Below are 7485 nucleotides of genomic sequence, written 5' to 3'. Positions count from 1 at the left end.
AGTGGCATGCGGGTTTTCTCTTTATAGTTGTGGCCCATAGGCTCCAGAGCGCATGGGCTCTGTAGTTTGCAGCACGCGGGCTCTAGTTGAGGCGTGCGAGCTCAGTAGTTGTGGCACGCAGGCTTAGTTGCTCCGCGGCATGTGGCATCTTAGTTCCCTGACAAGGGATTGAACCCGCGTCCCCTGCATTGTAAGGCGGATTCTTTACCACTGGACCACCAGCAAGTCCCCGGTCACCTATTTCTTATGGAACACTTAAAATGGGCCAGATATTGAAATGCAAACTTACATAAAGGAGATGAGTATCATTATGCCGGTTTTAACTAAAGCTTGGAGAGTTGAAGTAATTTGGCTCAGATCCCACAGCTAGTGTCAGAGCTATACTTCAATGCCACTGGTTAGAACTGCAGAGGGTGGGAGTTCCTCACTAGCAAAGGCAGTAATGAAACACTTTAAATTCTTGGCTACATCTCTATTTAAGCCAGGCTGAAGCAGGTAATGCCTACATATCTAGTCAACCTGCTTCCACTGCGTCCTAAGAGAAGGATGGTTGAACCCCAAAGAAACCCACAGCCAGATCCCAAGGCAGCAGTTTCATTACAGAGGGTTGTCCTACCACAGAAGACTCCTGATGTCTCAGGTAGGGCAGTGGACACTGGGTAGTGTTCCAGTAATCAAATGCTGTGTAACAAACTATGCTAAAACCCGGTGGGTTAAAACAGCATCCACATTTATTTTGCTCATGAATCTGCAATTTGGACAGGGATCAATGGAAACAGTTCGTCTCAGCACCAGCTAGTACAGCTCAAAGGCTGAGACTGGAGTCACCTGAAGGCCTCTTCATTTACATGACTGGTTATTAATACTAGCCGTGGGCTGGAACCTTAGCTGGGGCTGTCAGCCAGAAAATCAGCCTGTGGTCTCTTCATGTGTCCTGGGCTTCCTCACAAAATGGTGGCTGGGTTCCATAGGTGAGCATCCTTAAAGAAAAAGATTCAGACAGAAGTTGGATTGCCTCTTATGATTTAACCTTAGAAATCACTTAACCTCACTGTTGTGGGTTGAACTGTGTCCTCTCAAAAGATATGTTCAAGTTCTAACCCCTAGTACCTGTGAATGTGATCTTATTTGGAAATTGGGTCTTTGCAGATATAACAAAATTAAAATGAGCTCATACTAGATTAGGTTAGGCCCTAATCCAATGGCTTTTGTCCTTAGAAGAAGAGGGAAATTTGGACACAGGAAACGTAAGGAAGAATGCCAAGTGACAACAGAAGCATAGATTGAAATGATGCATTTACAAACTAAGGAATGCCAAGGATTTCTGGCAACCACCAGAAGCTAAGAAAGAGGCATGGGACAGATGTACCCTCAGAGCTCTCAAAAAAACTCAACCTTGCTGACATCTTTATTTCAGACTTCCAACCTTAAGAAACTGTAAGAGAATAAATTTCTGTTGTTTAAGACACCCAGACACTTTGTTATGGCAGCCTTAAGAAAGTAATACACTCACATCTGCTGCATTCTATTCACTGAGACAGACATAGAGTCCCACCCAAATTTAAGGGAAAGGTAAATAGACTCCAAATTTTAATAGAGAATAGCAAAGCTCTGGAAGAGATTGTGGGACTTGAAATACTGCTATGTTCATTTTGGGGAAATACAATCTGCCACAAGAAGAAAATCCCAATCCATAGGACTTGAATATCTTTGGGCAGCTGCTTTGCTGAACTCTCTATCCTGGGATTCTAAGGTTTTCAGTATTCTTAACTGGATGCTGCAAAGATACTGAAGTTAGAATTCACTTCTTACCAGATTACGTGTTGGTGTTAGTTTCATAAGTGAAGGTTTATCCTGGGAATACATGTATGTATGTATGTATATATGCATGCATGTATGTAATTTTCCCCAAAGGCAGCAAGAGCTGCAAACATTTTCCATTTTTTAAAATTCCTACAAAGAGAGCTTTGAATGGACTTCAGTATATGATTCGACATAAAACTAGTGACAATCTAGAACATTCATCCACTTGTCCCTCCTAATTTAAAGAACTCTGTGGCCCAAGAAGCTGGGCTCTGAGGATGTTCTGTGTTCTTTACTTCAAGGTGCAGCCAGTTTATGCATTTTGGCTGCCCTGACATGAGATGTGGGGTGTGAGACTTGGTGGTGTATAAGTCCAGGGAGTCCCATTCCCCTTGTGTTTAATGTCAGTGATACGTGCTAAGGAAGAACTCTTTGTGCTCTCTGTACAACTCTGAGCAAATGGATGATGGTCCCTGGGTTGAACCACCTGTGAACCCTGGAAGTGGAAACAAAGCACTTGAAAATGTTCCCTAGTACCAGTGCCCTCATCTTCCTGCCATTATTCAGCCACTGAGCTTTACTGCTTTTATGTGTTGCCATATGGACAGGAGTTGGGGAAGAGGAGGAAAATGTGCCAAAACAGAGCAAAACTGGGGCATCTCTCCTAGACAAATCCCCCCCTCTCCATTTGGAACTGTCTCATACTAGCCCTCTTAGTACAGAAATCCTGTCTGACTGTTCCATCACCTGCATGTGTATAGAGATACCCAAAGATACAGGATCCAGAAATGACTTTCCATGTAAAAAAAGGTCAGTCTCTGAGCTCTTTCAAGCCACAAACTCTCCTTTGGTGAGAAGTCCTTGATCCCTAAGTATGTGAAAGAGATTACTGGTATGGGAGGCTCATCCCCCAAGTCTCTAGTCCTGCCTTTTCTACCTAGTGGGTCACTGAGATCTCTGCACTTTGGAGAGTTGGAAAACTCACACATGGTGATAGACATGCAGGACTGTTCAACAGATAATCAAAATCAGAAATTCATTTTCTCAGACTCAAGGCTTTGCTTGCTGTCTAGGCCTGCCCTACTCAATAGGAACCAAAGGTTGCTCTTCGAGGACCACAGTCCAGAAGCTAGGGCAGGGGAGTGGCCTGGGGAAGCTGGGGGAGTCACACTGCCCCTAACTTCTCCACCCCCTGGGAGTAAAGGACAGAGCTGGAATGAAAGGTGATGCCAGTGGCTTCTTTTATCACACATTCACAGGCAACCCCCATGCCTCCCTAACCTTGTCCTTTGTGGCCTCACACTCTCTGAAGTCTTTGAGAGGTGTTGCTCCCCTCAGCCCTTCCAGGCTACGTCCAGATAACACAGATGGGGATGAGGGCGAAGAAGCACTGGGTGCCTCTGGACTCTCTGACTTCAGGCTGAGTGGGGATCCAAAGTGAGACCAGGACCCCTGAACCCTCAGCACAAAGGGCAGGGCCCACATCAGCTAAGAGGGTACTGCAGGACACCTATTTCGGCTCCTCCAGGCTCATGAAGACCACAAGGTGGTAACCTAACTGTGATGAGCAAACCGTTTGCATCAAGAACAGTATCTAACAAGTTGTCATCCTACATGGCTGGAAAAAGGCACCAGTATCACTTTCCCAAGACACGGAAATGCCTTGCCTGACAACGTGCATGCATGCCAATACTGCCTTGTGTTCACATACAAAGTCATTCACACCCCTGCCAGGATGGCACCCAAGGGCTGCACAATGACCCGGTCAGCTCTGAATCAGGCACAATGCCTTGAGGCCTGAATCAGGCTTTGGGGCTGGGGGTTGAGGGCAGGAGAAGGCAGGATGAGACCCAGGAATAAGCAGGAAGGGAACATTCCCATTCCATCCACCTGCTTCTTCCTTCTTCCATCTTTTCATCCTTTCTGACTCAAACACCCATCAAGCTTTCCCTCACTCTTTGTCTCATTTTCCCCCAGGTTCTGTGTGGCTGTACCACGAACACTCCCATCACTAATAGATAGGTGTTCCCTTTGTCCTACGTGACGTCACCAACGCAGGTACCATGGAGGGCCTCCAGTCTGAGAAAACACCCAGCCAGCAGAAAACCTCAAGGTTGAGCTCAGATGGGTCCCCAGACAGGTTAACTCTCCAGGCACAATAGATCCTCCTCTAGGTTTTGCCCTGGCCCTCCCAGCATAGCTGGAGCACATGCCTGCCACAGCACATACCTTCATCTAAGACCCACCAGATCTGTGTCCCCTGGACACTGGCTATGCTAGCTGGAAGACAAAAACAGTGGTAGTTTTCAACATAATGTTCTTGTCCCTGAGCTGCTTCAGTGCAGCTATTGCATGGTTATACAGGGTGGGCAGTCAAGTGAGCTGGACCAGACCAGAAAGCAAAATTCATGTCCATGGCTTTGAATCCAGCTCTCATCTGGAGCTGGAGAGTGACCGAGTGCCACTGGGCGATATGTAAAGATTTCTTGCCCAACCCTGGAATGTCCTCCTTCCCCTCCCAGCTCTGCCAAGACTTTCTTCTGCCCTCTTCATTCTCTGCCATCCTCCCGTTGGAGGAAGCGAGAGGAGAGAGAGGACACTAACCCCTCACCTCACCTGGGCTACAGTGCCCAGCAGGAGACAGCTGAGGTTCCTGCACACATTTCACCCACTTGTGTTACTCATTCAGCTGCTCAAGCCTCACTGGGATTGAGACGGAGGGGAAGCAGGTCACCGATGAGCACCTCTTTGTGGGGGCAGTGCATGAACAAGGCTCAGAGCTGCCTCCCCGATATCTCTGTATCAACTGGCTTCCCCTCATCCCCCCTGGGGCTGGGGCTGGGGAGGGGTTGTGATGTTTACAGCGTCATTAAGATCTTACACTGCTGCAATCAAGCACCATATCATTTCCTCACTTTGATTTCCTCAATTCTCCTCCTAAGTTTAACAAATCAGCCATGCTTAGGACACTCACACCTTTCCCCTCCACATGAAGAAGACTTAAAAGAGTTGAAAGCGCTTTTCTTTGCCTGTTTTCTCCCACAAAATCAGCTTCTTTACAGTTTCCATCTTCCAAAGATCTTAAGCTTCAAGACTTGCCTTCTCTATTCTCCCTTCACCGTAAGATGACTCTTAGCAAAATCCCTCACACATGCTAGCATCTCTGGTGTTGGCATTTACAGACTGACTCTGGCCCTAAAAACCCAAAAGGTCCCAGGACTTCATTCCTCAAATGTCCTGCAGAGATTAAACGTAGATAAGCTCAAAAAATAAAATTTCCATATGAGAAGAAAGGGCTATGCAAATGGTCCATCAGCTGTGTTCCTTAAATATGTCAATATCCTGAAAGACAAAGAAAGGCTGGGGATTTTAAATCTTGAGAGACCACAGAGACATGATATTTATATACCTGTGTGACATTTGCTGGATCCAGGACTTCAGAAAAGACAATGCTATAAAGGACATTACTGAGTAAATTGACAGATGTGAAATACAGGCAGTAGATTGAGTAAAATCTATTAATGTTAGATTTCCTGAAGTTGATACATTTAATGTGGGTATGTAAAGAAGTCTCTTGGAAATACGCTCTGAAGGACTCAGGGAAAGGGACAATGATATATGCAACTCATTGTAGAATATTCAGGAAGGAGATTAATACAGAGAGAGACAGACTAAATGAGATAACACGTTAAAAATACATGAATTCTTGTAACTTTTTTGTAAGCCTGCAATTATTTCCAAATAAAATGTTTTTAAATATTTCCCACAAAGCACCAGGAGATGGGCCGTGGAGACACCAAATAAGAAATAAGGGAGAATGAGGGAAGCATGGGGCTGAAAACAAGGGATTGGTTATAGATCTGGGTAATTAGATTCCCATTCTTGGTTTCCACCCATCACTGAAGAGCCAAAGAGCTTCCTTCTTCTATGGCATCCCCACCCTACTCCCTGCCTGAAGGGTTGGTAATTAATCTCTGGAGAAGTGGAACTCAATAGGCTTTGAGCTCAGGGATCCAAGCAAAGCAGGGGGTGGGGTGAGGTACAGGGATTGCCTGAAAGTGCCTAGTGTTCTAAGAAACATGAATGACCAAGGAAACTACCATACCCTTTCTCACTCTTTTACTTCTCTGTATTAGCCAATTGGTTACACTGAAAATGATGACACAGAAGGGAAGGGAAAGACAAGGCAACCCACTGTTCCTTTCGCTTTCACTCTTTCTTTACACAACACTAAGCTGAAGGTAGAAATCATGGTAGAAATCACATGTGTTGAGAAATGAAGGTGAAACAGTTGAGTTAGTTTTGTGCAGCATTTCCACAGTATGCGTAAGAAAAAAAATACATACGCATGTACAATCTACCAAGTATAAATTGTGTAATTTTGGTAATTTTGCATACAAGCAAAAAGCTCTTATAGCTGCACTTAAAACTCACATTGTACATTATAAAGATAGATGGTAAAATTCATGCTATTAATGCAAATTTAAAATTTTTCTTTACTTAGAATAGTCTATAGCAAATAAAAAACAACCTGACAAGCTGAGGGAGAGAGACTTTGGAAAAGAGGAGGTTTTCTATTTTAACCTGCTAACACCACTTTTTTTTTCCTGCTTTTCAAACAAGGGACCCCACATGTTCATTTTTTCCTAGGCCCCATAAGTTATGGGGTTGTGCCTGGACATTTCTTCTGATCAATTTACAGCCATGGAGGGTGAAAAGTTTGAGGTGAGAAGTTATCCACCTCATCCTCCAATAGGCATCGATTGTTTTTATTGTTTTGAATTACACAAGTGACTTAGATTGGCTCCCCAGAAGCAGACGCTGAGAGGGGGAACTGTTCTAGGACAATCCAGGGGGACCTGAACTGGAAGGAGGCTAGGAAGAAAGTACAATTTCAAGTAAAGACCCTTAAGGTCAACAAAGTCATTTAGGCTGAATTTCAGGGGAGCCACACAGAATCAAAAAATATACCTTTGAGTTGTCCAATCAAATACCTTCTTTACATGGGTGACACATCTTTGCATGGGTGTATTCTCTGAGGCCAACTGAGAGACGGTTACTTTTTAGGATGAAGATATGTATGGATAAGTAGAGCAATCTGCCTGAAGTTAAACCTAAGAGAAGGTTTCAGAAATATTCTGGGTGAGGATGCACAAAGGTATGAGAGTCAGACCACAATGAGCATGAAGGCCACATTATCGTGAGGAAGTTGAAGAGATGTTACTATTAGAAACCGTTACAAGTCTTTGGGGGGAACTGCAAGTCATTTTACAACTGGTATATACTGTATGATTTCCAGTTATTAGTTTGCCATTCAATCCTCTGATGCATACTTATAATACAGATGAGGAAAATGAAGACCAATGTTGCACAACCAATGGGTGGTAAAACCTGGATCTGAATCCTAGTCTGACTCCTCAACCCATATTTTTCCCAAACATAATGCTGCCTACACTTATACTAAACTGTCAGATTTTAAGCAGCAAAGTATAAACTGGGTTTGCATTTTGCTGCCTGGCTGAGGAGAGGTGGGGAGATGATGACTAGAGGCAATGAAAGTTGCTTATCAGCAGGATGGGCCTCTAGGGGAGAATATTAACTCTTTATTTTAAAGTAAATTTTTTTTTTTTTTTTTTTTTTTTTTTTCAGTACGCGGGCCTCTCACCGGTGGGGCCTCTCCCG

At 44.3% G+C, this 7485-nt stretch overlaps 1 long non-coding RNA gene across 2 annotated transcripts in view; it reads right to left on the bottom strand.

The window, feature by feature from the left end:
* Nucleotides 1–693: 693 nt before the first annotated feature.
* LOC114486926 (uncharacterized) overlaps nucleotides 694–7485 on the bottom strand; it is a 22414-nt gene continuing 15622 nt past the window's right edge. Inside the window, exon 3 of one of the 2 annotated variants that reach the window (XR_008618153.1) lies at nucleotides 694–980. This is a non-coding gene — a long non-coding RNA (uncharacterized lncRNA). The remainder of the gene's footprint in view (nucleotides 981–7485) is intronic. The other variant, XR_003681368.2, reaches the window with a different exon arrangement.

This window comes from Physeter macrocephalus, chromosome 9 (assembly GCF_002837175.3).
Source record: "Physeter macrocephalus isolate SW-GA chromosome 9, ASM283717v5, whole genome shotgun sequence".
Taxonomy (NCBI): domain Eukaryota; kingdom Metazoa; phylum Chordata; class Mammalia; order Artiodactyla; family Physeteridae; genus Physeter; species Physeter macrocephalus.
This window is presented reverse-complemented; position numbering and strand designations above follow the sequence as displayed.